Source organism: Pteropus vampyrus, unplaced genomic scaffold (assembly GCF_000151845.1).
Source record: "Pteropus vampyrus isolate Shadow unplaced genomic scaffold, Pvam_2.0 Scaffold4, whole genome shotgun sequence".
NCBI lineage: Eukaryota > Metazoa > Chordata > Mammalia > Chiroptera > Pteropodidae > Pteropus > Pteropus vampyrus.
Window position 1 is genome coordinate 10,469,389 of NW_011888785.1, and position 20,784 is coordinate 10,490,172.

Consider the following 20,784-nt stretch of genomic DNA (forward strand, 5'->3'; position numbering starts at 1 on the left):
TTAAAAGGCAGTATGGCACTATTGAAAAGCTGTGTTTGACTGACCCATTAGTACATTATCTGAGTTGAAGCTTTGTCAAGGGGGGCAAGAACAATTGGTTTTCTTTCATGACATTTTCCACAAAATGTTCAGTGACATATCTATTAAACTAACTGAGGGGTTTTCCACCCCAGAATAAAGACAAAATGATGCTTTCTTTTTAGTATAAAGTTAATCGATTTTAGTAACAAAAAGCCAAGGGTGGGGGTCGGGGGAACAAAAGAGGTAGGCTTGTGAGTTGCACATTTTATATCAATTCCTTTAAGAGCACAGCTTCTCATGTCTGGGCTGATGAGGTGGAGACCAGACTCACACAAGAAACTCAAACAGTGGAGCAAATGCCTTTATTACCTTGAGATTACTTTTCCTCAACATCTGATGAGAACGCAATTGATGATCTATTGTTTGGCATAACTTAAAACCATATTTAAATACTGCAATAGACTGTAAAGGAATGTTTTTTCAGAGCCCAGTGTAGCAAAAAGCTGGATTGGAATACACTTGCCACCATCACCCATGTAGACACAGCTCTCCAGCGTTTCAGTGTGAAATGCCAGGCTGGTGACCTGACAGTGGTCTTCAGTTACAAATCTTCATGATGCTCAGTCTGAATAGAAAGACTCCATTCTTTTTGCTCTTCTTCTTTTTCTTTTTTTAAATGTGGTTGGCAAAAGGTAGACATATATTTTTAAAAAAGAATTCAAAACATAGTTTTTATTATCCTTTTTCATTTTTACCATTTGTTTTTTTACACTCTTCCCACAGGTCCAAATGTTTTTTTTAAATGCCCATATGCAGAGTTCCCACATACCCCTCCCTCCACCACACAGCTTCTCCCACCATCAATATTCCATATCAGTGTAGTACATTTATTATAATCAATGAACCAACGTTGGCACATTATCAGCCAGAGTCTATAGTTTACATTAGGGTTCACTTTTTGTGTTAAGATTCTATGGGTTTCAACAAATGTATGATGTCATGTACCCACCATTATTGTATAATACAGAATAGTGTCACTAGGCTAAAAAATAACAATCAAATTAAAGAACTAGTAAAACACAATAAATATAACAAAAAATATAACATGATTTCCATACTAATTATGAACCAAAATATGAGAGTTGAGACCAAACATTAGTTTTATCAGTAAGTGTAAATGGGCTGAACTCATCTATTAAAAAGAAAAGATTTTCAATTGGACTTTTCCAAATAATAATCAACTATATGCTGTATCTGAAATAAAATTATTTCTAAATAAAATGTTAGAGAATAGAATCAGAAGAAAATAGTACACTATGACCAAGTAAATTTATCCCAGGAATGCAAAGATGTCTCAATATGAGGAAATTCATTAATTTAATACACTTTATTAATAAATCTGAGGAAGAAAATCATATGATTTTCATCACAGATTTTGAAAACCTTTTATAATAGTCAACACTCATTTCTGATACAATTACATATCTTAGTCTTAAAGCCAGCTTATGGGGAAACACTACCAATATTTCCACTAAGATCAGAAGCAAAGCAAGATTACTCTCTGTCTCCCTTCTATTCAACATTGTGCTAGAGGTATTAGCCAATGCAAGTAGACAAGAGAAACCAATTAGAGACAGAAGAATTGGAAAAGAATTAAAACTATCTCTGTTCGCGGATGATATAATCATGGACCTAAAAGCCCTAAAGAGTCAGTGGTAAAACCAAATCAAAATAACAGATTTCAGGAAAGTAGCAGGCTATAAAAGAAAGTACAAAGGTAGAGAAAACTTTGTTTATAATAGCAATAAAAAAGAAAAAATACTTAAGAAAAAATTTAACTTGAATTATGTAAAATTCTTAAAAGGAGAACTATAAAACATCCCTGAAAAGTAAAAGTAGACTTGACCAAACAGAGAACACTCTTTGCTTTTGGTTAGGAATTCTCATGTAATAAAAATGTCAGTTATCCTCAAGTTAATTTATAATTTACAACAACCCAATAGAAATACCAAGGTGATAGTAAATTTTTTATGGGAAAAATAAACATGTAAGAATAGCCAGGAAAACACTAAAAAAGAAATGCTACAAGGGAGACGTGTTTACTAAAGTTTCTTTTAAAACAGTGTGGTACTGGCACATAAATGAGCAGACAGCCCAGTGGAATAAAATAGAAAATAGGAAAATAGAAAAATAAACTCAAGTACATATGGGACTTTAGCATTATGATAAAGATAGTATCTCAAATCACTGGTGCAGAAATGAACTTCTTAGCAAATGATACTGGGACAACTGAATAGCCATTTGGCAAAGATAAAATTAGATCCATATCTCACACCATGCACAAGAATAAACTCTGAGTAAATTAGGCATCTAAATGTAAAAAAAAAAAAAATGAAACTATACAAGTACTAGAAGAAATTATAGGTGAATTCCTCTTTAACTTGGGTATAGATAAAGAATTTCTAATTATGGAGAAATGGCTGAATTCAAGATCGGACAAGGAAATAATAGAAATACCTTGTTATGCCATAAAGTAAAAAAAAAAAAAAAGCTTAAAAATGATAGGAATATGTTTAAATTACACAGGAACCAGCTTGAAGGGACTCTCATTGGCCAAATCTGGGATTATGTAATCATTTAAATAAATAACGATAGTAAATTTAACACTATTGAGCAAAGTAAGTATCTATGAGTTACACTGATATAAACAGACAACTAAATAAATTAATAAAAGAGTGGAAAGCTCGCTAATGTAGAAGGAACGATGGAATTAGGAAACCACCTTTGCAAGCCATTACAAAAATAACAGAGTCAAGAATCATCCATGAGTGCTGAAACTAATGGATGAAAGTTTGAGAAGAAATAGGATATTTACATTATCTCATGGTATATCCCTCAAGCTACTTTTTATTTAGAAAGGTTAAAATAGTAATTCTAAGTAGAGGAACCTGGCAAACACCAGCTTAACCAAAAGATTAGTTAACATTGCTACTAATGGGACTAATAAATAGTAACTACTTTTTCATATGTTACACAGAGAAAAAGCCAGAATCACTTTTGAAGTATGAAGCTAGAGGTTTATAACTTTAATTTAATCATGAGAGCAGCTAGGACAATTCAAAATGTGGGACATTCTGTAAGACACCTGGCCTTGTATAAAGACAGACCCAGGAACTGACCCAGGCTAAACGAGACTGAAAAATCACGACAACTGAATGCAATGCATGAGTGTAGGTTGGTTTGTTTGTTTGTATGTTTGTTTTTGCTATGAAAAATATTATTGGGAAATCGATAAAATCTCAGTAAGATTTTATAGATATTATTTCAATGTTCATTTCTGATTCTGATAATTATACTGTTTATGTAAGAGGATTCCTTATTTTTAGGAAATACACATTGAAATTTTTAGGAATAAAAGAACACACCATATCCATAACTTACTCCTAAACAGTTCAGAAAAATAATGTGTGTTCGCGTGTATTTAGAAAAAGACAAATGTAGTAAATGTTGAAATTTGGGGAATCTGGGTCAAGGGTGCCCAGGAATATGAAGAATTCTTGCAGATTTTCTGAAAGTCTGAAGTTATATTTGATGACTTCATTCATTTTTTATAATATTATTCAAATTAAGAAATTAAGTATTCACTATATGATGGAATAGCACTGAAACAAGGTAACAGCAGAAGTTTCTATTATTTTACATATCGTATTATATTTATATTGTAACTATTGTGATAAAAGTTACAATAATGTACCACCATGAGTCTTGGCAAATTTAGTGAAACCTGGTCTGTGTCTTTCAGATGTAGTGATCTAAGGCTGGATGGTATGAGTTACATTATGCACCAAGATAGTGATTTCATTCACTCTGGTATAAATTGGAGGGTGGGGTACGGCAGATGGGCAGCTGTAATCCTATTAGATTATTGGAGTTTATTATTATTGGAGCTTACTGGAGTCAGACAACGGTTCCTCGCATCTGCTGACTGCTCTGTGGCTCTGGAATAAACTCCGATGTTCATTTAGTCATCATAATACTGGAGCCATGTCCCTGAGGAATGCCAGGGCAATAAAATTTTAGAAGCTAAATGTTTAACTTTTCAGAGTGTCTGTGCAAGGTTCACAGAAGCAAACTTCCTTGTCACTAAACACTGAGCCCAGAAAAATGGAGAGATTGCACATGTAACTGTGAACTTTGCACTGCTAGATTTATAAACTTCGCAAACCAAAAATAGATTCCGTCATTGATCTAAAAACCTGCATTCTAATGATAAACTTATGGTGGGTAAACCTTTTAAATGTTAGATTTAATTCCTGCTCTGTCCGTCTTCATGTGATTGAGTCAAGTTGAGTTGATTTGAGCCCGGGAGAAGAAACACATTGCCTTATGTAGGATTTTCTAAGACATGTAAAGAAAAGTACTAAATTCCAGTTCTACTAGGTTTTAGAATCCTCCAGGGGGCACCAGAACATTCCAATGTAGTTGGTCACATTTCATCAAGTCCCGAATAGCTTACCTTACTATAATTGATTCGCCTACTGAAACCTTTTTAGTTCCATTAACACTATTTTTTTTCAGAATTTGATTTTTTTTCATATATTTGCTTTTGTAGCATTTGTGAGTTGATGGAACTGTTTCTGCCTCTGAGGAGGCAGAGGAAGGGAAGAGATCATCTCTTGGATGAGTCCTTAGAAACTGGAGCCATGTCTCCTCAGGGTAAATGTGAAAACTTTCAGCCCACTCAGAGTAAGGATTTTCCAAATGTTCCTAATCTGGCTGGGGTGGGGGGTAACTTGAGGAAACTGAGAATCCATTCACTTTTTTCACTTAATGCTGTGTATAAGCCGCCCTGTTATTATCATTATTAATAATAAACAGTGAATTTCAGACAGGCACTTCATGGTGGATTTTTATATGGATTTTATGCAGAAGTAAGGAGTTGCCAGGCTACTGCATAATATTACTCAGTTCTGGTCCAGGAGTACAAAATTCCAACAGGCCTCCTGAGCCTGTCCCTCCAATTAGTGGCTACTTCATTACGAATAAAGAACCCTCATTACTGTGGGCCTTCAAGTGAAATAGGATCCCCTACCTCTTGAAATCCGCCTTTCTAAGTACAGACAGTTCCCTACTTACAAACAATCCACTTAAGAACCACCAAGGCATTCAGAGGCTGCCTAGCCTCCTGCAGCTGCTGCCTGGGCCCCCTGCCCAGCCCCCCTGCCCAACCCCCGTTCCACACTCCTGGTCTGCTCAAGGGAGCTCTGCCCTCCCTCCTGCAGAGCCAGCTGCCCACCTGCCCCCCAGACTGTGGGCTCAGAGCTGGGGGTTCAGTGAGGCCTCAGAGCTACCGCTGGTTTTATAGTTGAGCTCAGCTATGGGGTAAATAGGCTTTTGTGGCCTGGCCTGGGAACCGAACCACCATTTAAAGAAAAAAAAGAAGAAGAAGAAGAAAAAACCTGTTTCCATGGGAAAATGTATTCTGCATTCCCCACAACCAACCAACAAACATTAGAATGACTGTGGGGCCTGTCTCCGTGCTCCTAGCTGGGCGAGTAGGAGGGAGAAAGGATGGCCCGTATGTTCTGGGGTCCCAGTCCAGCCCCAGCACTAAACCCTACGGGGCCTCAGCAAGCCCTTTCACCTCTCTGGATCTCCCATCATCTGTAAAACAATAGGGTTGAGCTAAGTGAGTTATAAGCCTCCTCCTAGTACAATAACTCCAGTTCATCAAAGCTCTACCCTCATTTCATTCATTCATTCACAGGCATTTTACTGAAGGCACCTGCTTTGTGTCGGGCTCTGAGCTAAGTGTTGGGATATAGTCAAATAATACAGATCCCAGCTCTCGAGAAGCTCAGTGTTTAGTGGGGAGACAAATGTCTAAGCAAATGCTTGTAAGTGCTGTGACTAAGATGAACATTGGATGTAGTAAAGCTCAGGAGGGTGGCATCTACAGCAAATGAAAACGTCCCTCAAGGAGAGGCTGCCTCCCTGGTCCGCTTCTGCCTTGGGTGCTGTTTTATTTCTCTCCTGTCCCTGGCCATCAGCGCCGGTTCACTGGGAAGCATGGTTTCTGCATCTGCTGTTCTAACATTTCAGCTAGTCCCTTGGCCTCTCCAGGGGAGTCTTGCCCTCCTTCTTGCATCACTGAGAGATGGAATGCACAGGACACGCCTGCCAAAACCATAGGCCTGATTCCCTTGAGTGCTGCCCTGAAGGCGTCCTCTTCCTTGACCTGGTGAGCCCCAGCCTAAAAACTCCCCCTTTCTCCCTCAGAGCCTTCCCTGCCCGAGCACTCCTTGGATTGCCAGCAACTGTGGTATTTCCAGATTTTCTTTTTTCTTTTTAAAATTTATTTATTTTAATTAGCTTTAAGTATACAGTACATTGGTTAGACATTTATATAGTTTATAAAATGATCCCCCTAATTGCTCCTTCTCTCCTCTGGTTTTCCACCTAGCCAATGTATTAATGCTAACTGCATTCCCTATGCCGTGCTCCCCACCCCATGACCATCTATCGACTACTAATTTGTACTTCTTTAACCCAGATTTTTAAAAAATTCTTCACTCCTAAAATGATTCTAAAGGCCCAGCTACCTCCTTGTATTTATAATTCCTAGATGTCATTTACCAAAAATTCCTGCCAGGCTCCCACCTTACTCCACACTCACTATTAAAAATAGTAACAATAAAGGTGATTCAAAAAAGTCGTCTACCATTTGGGAGGTGATTAGTGGCTCAGGTTTGAAGCTTGACTCTGCAACTTGGTGTCTGACATTTCATAATTATGTCATTACGAAGGTTTCTGAGCAAGGAAGTGTGACTGTGGTAGGTAGAATAGCTTTTGCGGAAGATTACTTTGGGCTCTGTATAGGGTGTGGAAAGGAGGGAATAGACAGAGATTTCTGGAGTACAAATGATGAGCCTTAGAAACCAGATAAATGGGTCACCATGTGTTATGAAATTGTGAGTATATTTTGTACTCTTGGCTGTGAATACCTGTTCCTCAAAAGTATTATAAGAAGTAATGTTTTTTGCATCTATGAAATCAATTTGTCAATTATAACTGGAAATACTACCTGAAGATCTTTTCTTTCATGTAAATAATGAAACACCGAGGACAGCTTTAAGTTAATAAAACTTTTATTTTCCAATCTCAATACCATCAAGTTTTATTAGATGTCTTCAGTATAAGAAACCACTTGACAGCATGGTGAATTCAGTCTCTGCAACCACACTCTCTTAGGTTCAATTTGGGGCTCTGTGCTTTATAGCAGTATAATCTTGGGAAGGTCTCCCGACTTCTCTGTGCCTCAGTGTCTTCATCAGAAAAAGAGGCATAATAATATATTAACTTCATAAGATTCTTATGAGGATTAAATCTGTAATATTTGTAAAGTACTTAGAATAGAGTCTGGTCCATATTAAGTACAGCACAGGCATTCATTGTTGCCCAGTTTTAAATAGTCATTGAGTAAAATTACAAATAAAATTAAAAGTCTATGTGCTACATCAGGATATTGAATGGCTTATCTTTTGAGAGATGGAAAGAGCCTTACTGCAATAAGAACGAAAGTCTAACTAGTTGTCATATTTCCCCGTATCGGTGGCACACTGGGACCCAGTCACATGTTGTATTTGACATAGCCCATCAAACCGAACACCTTATATCCAAAAGTGAATTCATGATACTTTCCCCTTGACCTGTCTCTTCTCTTGACCTCCTTGTGTTTGTTGATATAGGCTTGAAATATTAGCTTCTGGTAAAGAACTAATATGCAGAAAATAAGGAATTGCACAGTGCAAAAATATATATAGCTTCATGTTCAGCTTCTCTCTCTTCTTGTCTGACACCTTTAATTGGTTTCAAAATCTCATTTCTGGAAATTTCTCTTCCACTCCCTCCTCTCCATTCTTGTAGCAGTCTACACAGTGCTGCCAAAGTAATCTTCCCAAGTACCTACACACTGTGGACATGTCTCTGCTCAGGGACTTCAGTATCTCCCCATGACTTAAAAAACAGAGCCCTCCCCCGTCATTACAGACCCTTCAATGTACAAATCTAACCCACTCTCCATCCCTATTTCCAGTACTTATATTCCCAACATCCTGTTGTCCAGGGTGACGTCATTCATGGTCTCCTTTAAATCTGTTGCCCTGACTTGGCTATTAATGATGCACCCCTTTACTTGCAAAGTGCCCCTGTTTAGACAATAAATTATATGGTCCGTTATCCCATTAGCCAAACTATCTATCCCACGATTCCCTCCCTCTTCTTCATATTCCTTTCATCTGGAATGTGCTTCCCTTGATCTGTGCTTATCCCAAAGCTTCCTCTTTTTTTAGAAACCAATTCATATGTTGCGTCCCCTACTCTTTTGACCTCCCAGGGCACTTCATACACCACTCTTTGACCATCTAACACTTTCTACTTTGCATCATGATTATTTGTATGCTAGTGTAGCTCCTCTTCCAGACCGAGGTACTTGAAGAAAGAAGCCATGTCTGATTAACACAGTGTTTTCTGCGGCATTGAACACAGAGTCTTCTATGCCTAGAAATTGCAGATGTTAGTTATTGAGTGCTTACTGTGCACCAAGCTTTGTGTGTATGATGCATTCACACTATAGATCTCATCTGTGTATATTTCCTCATTTCATCTGAACAATAGTTCTGAAAGGTACAGTGTCCGTTTACTAATTTGGAAATTAAGGCTTGGATTAAATGACTTGTTCCCGGTCACAGAGACAGTAAGTCTAAGTGCAAATATTTGAACTAAAATTTCTCTAACTTCAAAGAGCATGCCCCTAACCTTTTCTTTCCAGGAGGCTGGTTCTCAAACTTTAGCTTGCAACACAATCACCTGGAGGTCTTGTTAAAACATATTGCTGAGCCCCATCCTCTACTTTCTGATTCAGTAGGTCTAGGGGCAGAGCCCAAGAATTACATTTCTAACAAGCTCCCAGGTGATGCTGATGTTGCTGGTTTAGGAAGCACATTTTGATAACTACTCCTTAAGCATAGTCATTCATCAGTGAATAAATGGATAGATGATGGATCATTTGATTTAAAGTTCCATAAGTCTGCTCTGCACTTTATACATTAGGCACATTCATATATTCAGTTATAATTCTTAAAAGATGAGGGTTAAAATTAAGGGTTTTTTTAAATACCAGTTTTAATTGTGTCATAATATTGCTTACGTTTGAATTTGAGCTCTTTCTATTTTTTTAACCACAGAAGGAGAGAACTCTCTTAATTGATCTCTTTTCCTTTTCGTTTTCTTTCATATCTTAAAAATGTTTAGCTCAAAATACTGTTAAAGATGGTTAACAGATCTCTTCCCTCTCCAAGGTAACTATCTACTCTCCACTCCTGCATATATATTTAACATAGAACAGATATTTAATCTACAGAAGGTTGTTAGGTCTCGTTCTAAGTATGAATTATTTCTCCAAATCTAAATATATTCTAAAGGGCTTATTTGTAATTAGCCTGGGAGGAGCGAAAGCTATCTTGTGACTTTCATATTGTGATATATTCCCCAAGGAGCATGGTTAAAGCAAATTTCCTTTTTTTCTGCTCTATTTCACCTTTTAACAAAACAAACTATTATATGAATTCAGCTATTATTTCAAAATAAAGAGTAGAACACTTTGGCTGTTGAACACGATACATCCTTATTGATAAAAAGTACATCTGGAGCAGAAGATAGTGTGCTGGCCCTTGAGCTAGTTCATCTTGGAGCCTGGAAATGGCACCAAGACTTGATGTATTCTATAACTTGAGGCCTCACATTATTCCACGGAAACAGGATGAGATGTGTATTATCCATAGGAAAAGCCAGCAGAATATTCCTGAGCACTGTCGCATGTGACTGGACACCGCATTTACCAATTCAGAATGCACAATAATTATGACCTTGCTGTGGAAGTTAAAAGCCCATTGATTCTGCATGTAGAAGATGCTAGCAAGTTAACTAGCTCTTTTTATTTTATAAGTAACATAAACATCTTAATAGAAACTTAGAAGTAACCTTCCGTGTTAGTGATAATATACCATATATAGAAAAATAAATTTATGGACATCTTATCCTATTTTGTTCCATTCCTATGGTATTTTTCAAATACTACTTTGTTTTCTATTATTTGTATCCATGATTCATCTTCCCAGCAATGTGAAATTTCTTTGAGAGTGGGGGTCATGCCTCACTTATCATTTTTTAAATGTTTCTATCTCATTTATCCTCATAACAACCCTTACAGATAGGCATAATTAACCTGCATTGTGCTAAACACAGGACCTTGCACATAACTCCTAATAATAGCATCAGCATTACGGGTTTAAAGAAAACTTCTGATATACAATCTTCTCTCTTATTTATCTCATGCTTATTTTCTAGGGCTAATGGCAGAAATTCAGAAATGTTAAAAAATTTACCCAGTGTTACAAAGTTAGGAAGGTTTTGATCCGTGCATGGAACTCAGGCTTTATAACCCCAGATCAGACGCCCTTTCCATTCTACCACACTGCCAGGGGTCTTAATAACTATTCGTTGACTGAATACATGAAATTGTACCAAAACTGTCCTTTTCTGCAAACCCCACTCCCCAACACACACACATCAGTATGTGCCTATCTTCATGGATTGTATTCTGATATGACAGTGCTGTTCACACTGTAAGGTACAATCTCAGAGAATCACCCTTAGGAGAACAAAGGTTTGGGGGAGACGGTGTTCAGGATGATCTTTAATAGTCAAATTATTACCTCTACTTTCTAGAGTAAGGACTTTTAGGAGCTCAGGGAAATTTAGATGTTAGTCTCTGCTCGGTTGCTAAGCTGATCCCCTCCTCCCTATCCCCAGAGAGACCAAGAGCTGAAAAAGCAAACTCAGTCTTGTAAATCAGTCTGTTTAGTTGTAGCTTCCTTCTCTTATCTCTATTTCCCCTTTGTTTTTCTCAAGTCCTTCGGAAAGTTGTGGTTAGAGGATCTAGCCTGATCTGTGTTGTGCGATGGAAAATTAGAGAAATGTCCTTGCAAGTCCCTGTACATCCAGTGCTGTGATTGAGGAGCTGTGCCCAAAGACACTAGTGATGGAGGCAGCAAGTTCAGGGATATGCTATTCAAAGAGATAGTCTCCCTGTGTGAAGCTTCTCATTTATTTTGCCAACCTTGGGTTGACATTGGGTTTCCTTTCAAAAAGAACTACATAACACAAAAGTGAGCAAATTAAAAAGCTATCGCATACCATGCAATAACAAAATTTTAAAAAGATGAAGCATTTTCAAAAGTAGCATAAATCCTGAATGTTAGATCTGCTGGCTATTTTGGAAGAATGGTCTCCTTCTAACATCATCCTAATCCGTGTTTATTACTTTATGTTTTATCAACAATAAAAGTGAGGGAGAAATATAGCATCCATAAGACAACTACGAGGATTCCAGGGATAATGGGCCTTCTTTTAGCTGATTCCACTTTGGGACAGCCCAGTGGTCGGTCTCTACTAACTCCAATTTAAAAAAAAAAAAAAAAGTCCCATTCTTCTACTCTGCCCAAATTTTATATTACATCCTTTAAGTATTTATCAAGCAATTAATATAAGCCAGGCAATGTGCAAGACTCTGGAAATAAGATTATGAATTAGGCCATCACTGCCCCTGCCTTCATAGAATTCTTAATGTAGTAGGGGAGACAGACATTAATCAAGCAATCAAAATGCAGAGTCTAGTGGTAGGATACAGGACCTAAAGGATCTTGTTGGGGCACATAGGAAGAATACCCAGTTCTGTCCAATGGGTCAGGATAGGCTTCTCAGAGATATTATTATTTAAACTGCAGACTATGAGTGCAGAATTAGCAGCCAGGTGAGCAAGAGAAGGAGAGGACGAGTTTTCCCAGCCGAGTTCTGGGACGTGTGGAAGCCCAGAAGAGTCAGGGAGCGAATGGCAAAGAAATGAAAGGAATTTGACTGCAGCATTGAATGTTTCTACCATAAGCTGTGTAACTAGCTAATGGTAACTTTAATTAGATAATAGGGAAGTAGGTTTAAAGAACATTGCTACAGTAATAATATATGCTCAGGTATGTTCAACTCTTAGAAAGCAAGAAGACTTTAACATTTTAACATTGAGATAATATTCTACATAGCTTTCACTATATTCGTAGTATATATTTATTTTTCACTTGGATTGTGTTCTTTTTACCTCTTAAGCAAGGTGATGAGAATACTAGTAGTGCTTTATATTCTTAATTAAACATCGGCTTATTTTCTTAGCCACGTCTAAAACTGAAAATGACCAGTACCCAAGAATATGTCTAACAAAAGACATGCAAGACTCCTATATTACAAATTCTAAAACTACAAAAACATTGTTTAGAAAAATTAAAGCAGACTTAAGTAAAGGGAAGGAAATACCACATTTATAGATTAGACAATTCCATTTTGTTAAGATATCAGTACTCTCCAAATTGTTCTATAGATTAAATGCAACACAAATCCCAATCCTAACAGGAAATTCACAGGATGACAATAAATTTATATAGAAATACAAAAGACTTAGAATAGCCAAAGTGGTCTTAAAAAAGAAGAATAAAGCAGAAGTACATACATTTCTAGATATTAAGACTTATTATAAAGTTGCAGCAATTAAGACAGTGCAGCATTGACCAACAAATAATCAACCAATGGAACAGACTAGATCATGAAAACACACACACACACACACACACACACACACACACACACACACACACGTATGTAAGTTCACCTGGTTTATACCCTAAGCATTACTGCAATTTATTGGAGGAAATAATGATTTTTTTAATAAATGATGCTGGGTCAGTTGCATATTCATATGGAAAACAACCTGACCCTTACTTCATATGATACATAAAAATTAATGAGAGATAGACCATAGACTTAAAGTCCAAAGGTAAACAATAAATCTTTCAAAACAAAACAGGCAAATATATGAATGATCTTGGGACAGAAATATATGGAATCTCAACATAGAAAATATCTAAAATCTTTAGACTAATGAGAATTTGAAGGAGCTGGACCAGCTTCCTTCTTGGCATACAATTACTGTGGCAGTGTCTTCTAAAAACACACACACACACACACACACACACACAAACAAAAAGCCACACCAAGTGACAGAATGTCAATCATCAGACTATAAAAGTAGAGGCTACAGACCTAAAGCAAGTGATAGTGTATATTACTGTGTAACAGGTTAAAAATTACTTATTTGAATAGCATTTTTAGCTCTTTCTATCAGTACCAAGTACGAAATCAAGATATAGTTCCTGTCACAAGCTCCCTGGAGAATATAAAACAAGATAATCAGTTAAAACGACAGTGATCATGCAGTGCGATAAGTGTCATATGAAATAATAGAGGTGTATCATAAGGTACTGTAGAGGCCCAAATGACGCGCATATGAAGTCAGACTTTAGGATTGGAGTGTGCTCTTAGAAGAAGTGGCACAAGCTGAATTCAGAAAGGCTAACGAAGGAGAAAAATTATGACATCAGTGAGAGAAAAGAATGAGTTGGAAGATGTGCTGGAGAAAAAAATGAGAGAGAGAAGGAGGACAAAGACGAAAGTAGAGAAGTGGGCCAGGGTCAGATCATGACGGGTGTGCGTGCAGGGTAGAGTCTGGATTTATGCTCAGTATTCTGAGGAACCAGTGAAGGTGGTATTCATTCATCAGTGTTTTAGGATACTCCTCAAGGGCAGCAACATGGATCCATAAAGGAAAAGGCCTGATCTTTCTCCCCATTCACTCTACTCAGGACCCACCAGCAAGTGAATAACCACAAGCCCTCAAACAAGATAATTTTCAGCAAATCCATTTGCCTGTTAATTTATGAATTGATTTGTTTGTGAGTATGATCACTAACAGAATGACCATTAACGTGCATAATAAAAATATGCTGTAATATAAAGTAAAAGCAGGTTTAGCTTGGGCAGCCAAGAGACACAAGCAAATTCTCCAGCCTTTCACATGGCATATAGACATGAATAAATGATTAAAAACAGAATAATTAAAAAAAAAGGAATAATGATAGATTTTAAAAACATGATTAAATACAAGAAATACCAATGGGATAAAATGGCAGTATTGTAGCCTTTTACTGTCTTCTGAAATGTGCGTTTCTCAGAGTAGAGAGAAATTGATAAAACTTGTGCCCTGGGCTCAGTCTTGTGACCTGAGTTAATATTTCCACTAATGACCTCAAAGAGGAAGTGAACCCAGTCAGTTAAATTTTCTGATGACAGAATTGCTTTATGTTAAAAACAGAAAAAATAATTTATCAGCTAAGCAAACATTAAAAGTGTTGGGACAGTGTGATCGCTAGCTAAAGTAATCTTACATATATCTGCATATTATAAACTACATGGTTGTGAATAATTTTAACTATTTATTTCAACTTGCCAAGAGCTTGAGAATAGAAGACCTTTTCTTCTTTGATTCTACATGAATGGATGTATTATTGCATAGTGAGTACTGGTTTGTATTTTAAAACAAGAAGCCAGAATCACAAATTTAACATATTAGAGTATTTTTATGTAATGCGAGTTGACAAGGTGACAAGGAAAAAGAGTAGTAAACGAAGTGCTACTACTATCCCCATTTGGGGAAATATGCAGTTAATCTTGCTAGTTTGAGATTTGCTACAATTGGGAAAGCAAATTGATTTAGTGAAAATAAGTGTGGACTTTCACATCCTGCCCCTCCCTTGCCAGTCAAATTAGTTTTGGCAAGGTACCTAATGGTTCTGAAACCCAGTTTCCTCTTCTGTGTAATAGAAACAAAAGTATGGTGCAGGGGTGTTGTGAGCATCAACTGAGAGTATTTGCACGTCTGTATAACACCTAATCAGTAAATGGTGGTATAGTGGTGAGGAAGAGGGTCAGTGTCTGGGAAAGTCTAATAGTAATTCAGCAAACAGAGCGTGCTGTGCACTCTTGAAGAGCAGTATAACCTGGTGGGAAAGCAAGGCCTGATTGTTCACTCATTCTGGTAGTCTCTTTATTCACTGAATGTGTTTGTATACCTGTTACCTGGAGGCACATAGCCTTAGCCTTGTAAAATTGAATAGCTTCTTCACTCAAGAACCTTATAATCCGGAGGGTACCTGTGCATACATGGGGACAGGTAGCACTTACCATAGTTTTGTGTCAGAAGGGTGTTTACAAAGTGCATTGACTGCAGAGAAGACAAAGTTGCTCACTCAGCTGAGGAGCATTACAAAAAAGGTTCTTGGAAGAGAAAACCTTTGAGTGGAAACCTAAAAGGTGTGTAAGAGTTACCATGTGGACAACAAGAGGAGGGCTTTCCAGACAGAGGAAATGTGCACAAGCATGGAGGTGGGTTTGACATGATGTCGCTGGAGAATGGCAGCTCAGTATGCCCAGAGCATATGGTGCCTGAGAGGTGATGTGGGTGAGGAGGTGGATGGGCTAGAGGAAGGCAGGCAGGCAAGCAGGCAGGGTATGGGTGCGGAGTTTGTATTACAAAAGGAGATAATATCCAAGCCTCCTGGCCTTTCTACTGTCTGGCTGTTTGGTTTTAGGCAAATCATTTTGTACCTAAGTTTTTTCTTCTATAAAATTGTAACAGTTGTTAAACAATGCCCTCCTTGAATGTTCATTCCTCCTTCCTCTCCTGGCCCAACTTGGAACACATGATTAGGTGAAATAAACAGAGAGTTAAAAACCTCTTCCTGGAAACGAGAGAGTGTACTAAATCATTCTTCTCCTGAATCATCATTGAGAGAATTATTTGATTAAGGTATCTATCCAGTACAGTATTTTATACATTACACAAGTTGGTGTACTCCACTCTCCGAGGTGACTTTTGCCCTCGTGATCAGAATATGTTATAAACCTGAACTTTTGAAGAGCAGAGCAGGGAAGAAATTTGGACTTTTTTCATTAGCATCTGAATGAAGTTTGCCTGCCATGTTCCTATAAATGAGTTGAGATTATGTCAGGGACATGTGTGCCTTATCTTGAATACACAGGTGGATCCAACACCCTAGTCTTGATAAACAGTTTGAATTAATAAAGGGGATACTAGCTGAAAGATTCAAGTTTATCTACAAATTCAGTAATAGAGCTGAAAACCCTTAAAATTATCACTGCTTATTTATTTTGCTGAACTGTTAAAAGTTCAAAATGCATTTTAGGAGAAAATGAAATATAATGACAACCACATCTTCCTTGTTTTGGGCAAATACTAATTATTAACCATTATAGCTGCAGTACTAAATAGGTACAGATTTCTTCCCTATTTTTTCTCTCTGTTTGCTTTATTTCTTTGTTTGACTTCAAATTCCCTCTTCTTCAAATCAACCTATCCCTCCCCCTCCTTCAGTTAGATCAAAAGTCGGCCTGGCCAATCCATTCCTTTCCCCTCCCCAGTTTGCCCACCACACCCTACCCCATTCCTTCAGCCTCTCACCCCTGCGCCACCTGTTTCATTGGTTATGGGACCCAAGAGTTGATTCCCTCTCCATTTTGTCTTCCGGATCGTGGAAGCGCTTTCTCCAATGCCACACCCACTTCCTTCTATCCGTGGAATATGCATCGCTCTCCGGCCTTGTTCTAAAGTCGCCCTCACTCTTATTCTTCAGTATCACTCTTCCATTATTTTTTTAAATTAAATTTATTGGGGTGACATTGGCTAATAAAATCATATAGGTTTCAATTGTACAGTTCAATAATACATCATCTATATATTGCATGTGCATTCACCACTCAAAGTTAAATTTTCTTCTGTCCCCATATATTTGCCCCTGTTTATCTACCTCTCCCTCCCCGCTTTTTCTCTGGTAACCACAAAACTATTGTCTGTGTCTATGAGTTTTTGTTTGTCTTCTCCATTTGTTGCTTTCAATTTTATATCCGACATATGAGTGAAATCATATGGTTCTCTACTTTTTCTGTCTGACTTATTTTGCTTAGCATGATTATTTCTAGGTCCATCCATTTTGTCTTAAGTGGCAATATTTCATCTTTTCTTATGGCTGAGTAATATTCCACTGTATATGTACCACATCTTTATCAAAAGACACTTCGGTTGTTTCCATGTCTTGGCCACCATGAATAAGGCTGCAGTGAACATCGGGGTACATGTATCTTTACAGATAAATGTTTTCAAATTTGAGGGGGAGATATTCAGAAGAGGGATTACTGGGTCCTATGGTAATTCTGTCCTTAATCTTTCTTTTGAGGAACCTCCATATTGTTTTCCATAGTGGCTGTACCAATTTACATTCCCATCAGCAGTGTATGAGGGTTCTTTTTCCCCTCAACCTCTTCAACATTTATTACTTGTCTTGTTGATAATAGCCATTCTTACAGGTATGAGGGTCTCTCTTAGTATTTAGATGTAACTCTCATGCTAGAATAATGCTGCTAAGAGTGGTAGTGTTTGTTTCCTGCACTATGGAGTGTAAGTTGTTTCTCATTTTCTTGCCATTTAAGGGGAAAAATCTCAAACCAGTGTACAAGGGGGGTGAGGTATGGATGTGAAAACTTTTCATGCACACTTAAATATCATTCAATTCCAATGGATGAGATTCATTTAAAAAAAAAACTTCAAGAAAAGAAATGGACATATAAGTGAATTTTCTATAGAAACATATTATTAAAACTCTTCATATTGTCGCATGTTGATTTTCATAATATAGAACTTTTTAAATCACCCATTCAGTCAGATTAAGAGTGCCATTTTATCTATTTGTTCATAAATTTACATTTTAATAAGGCATGTAAAACAGATGGGAAAAGAAGCATAGAACTAAAAAGAATGACCACTGTTCCTTGAACAAGCCAAGAACAATGCAGCCTCAGAGCCTTTGCACGTACCATTCTTTCTGCTCAGAGTGCTCTTTCCCCTCAGATCTGCATGGTTTGTTTCCTCACTTCCTCCAGGTTTCTGTTCCAAGATCACCATTTCAGGAAGCTTTTACCAGGCTATTCCGTTTAAAACAGAATCCTCTGCCACCGCTCCCTAGCCCTACACTTGTACCTTTCCTATGCTGCTTTATTTTCACATTCTAACAAACCACAGATTAACTTCTGTTGTTTATTACCCAGTTTCACCCACTAGAACGTAACCATCATGAAAGCAGAGACTTGGCTTTATTCTCTGCTCTCCTCAGTACTTAGAACTGTAGGTGCTCAATAATCTTCCTTGGGAAGAAAGAAGGGATTTAAGAAGGAAGAATGGTGCCAGGGTAGCTAAAACTTGGAATGACTTAAGTTTTATGAAACATTCTAACAACAAAACTGTTGTGAGTATGTAGCCAGATGGGACCAGATGGTCTAATGTATTATGTATTCCTTCTTCATTAATACATTTTAATGGTTCAATAATGAGTTACTTTTATCCTGAAATACAGTACAGTTTGATAGCAAGGACAGGATAAATGTGTGATTCTTTGTCAGAATATTGATTTGGTTCACTGGCATTCTCTGCAGGTGCCTGGGGAGTTTTTTTTTTTGTTTTTTGTTTTTGGTAAATTTGTTCATTTCCTTGTTTTTAAGTATCAATATAACTCATAGATTTGGATATATTAGATTGGCTTTTATCGTTGCCAATATTACTTTATTGATCCTCAAATTGTCTCATCTTTGATAGTGAGAACATCTTCAGGTTGACTCCTGAGTCCTTTGGACATGACCCCAGTAGTGGTCTTTTTTGCTTTCTTGTACAGCAAAATATTTCAGAATCATATATTTCCTGCCCTAGCGCTGGAATCAGCCATTTTTGACAAGAAACCCTGGTTCCTTTGAGAGAGACATGGTAGTTAGAGGCCATGATCTTGATGCTGGGGGTGCTCATTGCTTCTGAATTAGCCATTATTTTAGATCTTTACTGTGGATAGAGCTAGAAAATACATTTTGGGATGATTTAATCTTAATAATTAAAGCAAAACTATTGTACTTTCATCTCTTATTGTACTTTCATCTCTACTAAGGGAAGTGGTATTAAAACTGGAAAGGATAAAAAGAAACTCTAAAGGAACACTTGAACCTCAATCTATGAAAGGGGCTAATGCGTGTTAGTTGTATTTAAATACACTTAGTCACGGAACTTAGATGAATTATGTCCCATATATCCAAGCACAGAAATAATGCCAGCAAACTTTGAGAAATCAGAGATGCCAGAAATAACATAAACAAATACTGTCCTATTTTCAAAGAGAATTTTTAAAACTTAAAAATTTAATGGAGACTGCTGAGCCCCCATCCGTCCACCACCACCCACTCCAGACACAAAACACCCAGTCATTAGTAAAAAGGAGCTAGTGGAGAAGGCTAAACTGGCTGAGCAGGCTGAACGACACGATGGCATGGCCGTCTGCATGAAGTCTGTAACTGAGTAAGGAGCTGGATTACCCGATGAGGAGAGGAATCTTCTCTTAACTGCTTATAAAAATGTTGTAGGAGCACGTACGCAGGTCATCTTGGAGGGTCGTCTCAAATATTGAGCAAAAGATGAAGGTGCTGAGAAAAAACAGTGGATGGCTCAAGAATATGGAGGGAAAATTGAAACCAAGGGAAGAGATATTGGCGATGAGGTACCATCTCTCTTGGGAAATGTTCTTGACTTGTAACACTTCACAAGCAGAGAGCAAAGCCTTCTATTTGGAAATGAAAGGAGACTACTACCGTTACTTGGCTAGGGTTGCTGTTGGTGATGACAAGAAAGGGATTGTGGCTCAGTCACAACACTCATTACCAAGAAGCTTTTGAAATCAGAAAAAAAGGAATGCAACCAACACATCCTATCAGATTGGATCTGGCCCTTACCTACTCTGTGTTCTATGATGAGAGTCTGAACTCCCCGGAGAAAGCCTGCTCTCTTGCAAAGACAGCTTTTGATGAAGTCATTGCTGAACTTGATGCCTTAAGTGAAGAGTCATACAAAGACAGCACACTGATAATGCAATTACTGAGAGATTACATGACATTGTGGACATTACATACCCAAGGAGATGAAGCTGAAGCAGGAGTAGGAGAAAATCAACCAACCTTCCAACTTTTGTCTGCCTCATTCTAAAATTTACGCAGTAGACCATTTGTCATCCATGCTGCCCCACAAATAGTTTTTTGTTTACGATTTACGACATGTTTATGTTACTTCTATTTGAATTTCTGTATTTCTCATGTGGTATTTATGTTTAATATTAGGGAAGTGGAGCCAATTAACATTTAGAGAGTAATCTGTTTCATCTTGAGGTGGCCAATATGGGGATGTGGAATTTTATATAAGTTACAAATGTTTGGCATAGTCCTTCTGGTACATTGTGGCTTCACAAGGGCCAGTGTTAAAACTGCTTCCATGTCTAAGTGGAGAGAACTACCTACATATTGGTTTTTCCTGGTGGGGAATAAAAGGGATAATTGGTTCCAGTCACAGGTGTAGTTATTGTGGGTACTTTAACATTTGGAGCACTTACGAGACTGAAGTAGAAATGGACATCCCATGGATCGCACATGCTGAACCATGTGTTTGTCTGTGGAATACTCGATCTCAGTGTGCACACTTTGACTACAGCTGCAGAAGTATTCCTTTAGTTGTGACCCAATTTACTCTGGATGAGGGCAGAAACGATTCACATTCCATTATATGTAAAGTTACTGCTGTTTGCTTTCATTATTTTTGCTACACTCATTTTATTTGCATTTAAATGTTTGGGGCAACCTAAGAACAAAGGTACAAGTAAAGATACA

The 20,784-nt window shown here is 37.6% G+C and overlaps 1 protein-coding gene and 1 pseudogene across 3 annotated transcripts in view; both read left to right on the plus strand.

Moving 5' to 3' along the window:
- LOC105294946 overlaps positions 1-20,316 on the plus strand; it is a 46,720-nt pseudogene extending 26,404 nt beyond the window's left edge.
- The window catches only part of ICA1 (islet cell autoantigen 1), a 118,865-nt gene that overhangs the window by 46,502 nt on the left and 51,579 nt on the right, over positions 1-20,784 (plus strand). The gene's annotated exons all lie outside the window — the stretch shown is intronic.